Consider the following 375-nt stretch of genomic DNA (forward strand, 5'->3'; position numbering starts at 1 on the left):
GAATCCAACTTGAACATGGTGAATAATCTTTTTAATGTGTTGTTGAATTTCGTTTGCTAGTATTTTGTTGAGAATTTTTGCACCTCTCTTCATCAGGGTTTCTCTGGTTTTCTTTTTTTGGTTGTGTCCTTGTCTTGTTTTGGTATCAGGGTAATGCTAGCCTCATAGAATGAGTTTGGAAATATTTCCTTCTCTTCAATATTTTTGAAGAGTTTGAGTAGAATCGGTATTAGTTCTTCTTTAAATGTTTGGTAGAATTCAGCAGTGAAGCCATCAGATTCCAGGCCTTTCTTTAATGGGTGACTTTTGATTATGGCTTCTATCTTATTACTTATTATGGGTTTGTTGAGGTTTTCTGTTTCTTCATGGTTCAAT

The sequence above is a fragment of the Propithecus coquereli genome, unplaced genomic scaffold (genome assembly GCF_000956105.1).
Source record: "Propithecus coquereli isolate 6110/MARCELLA unplaced genomic scaffold, Pcoq_1.0 Scaffold215, whole genome shotgun sequence".
Classification (NCBI taxonomy): domain Eukaryota; kingdom Metazoa; phylum Chordata; class Mammalia; order Primates; family Indriidae; genus Propithecus; species Propithecus coquereli.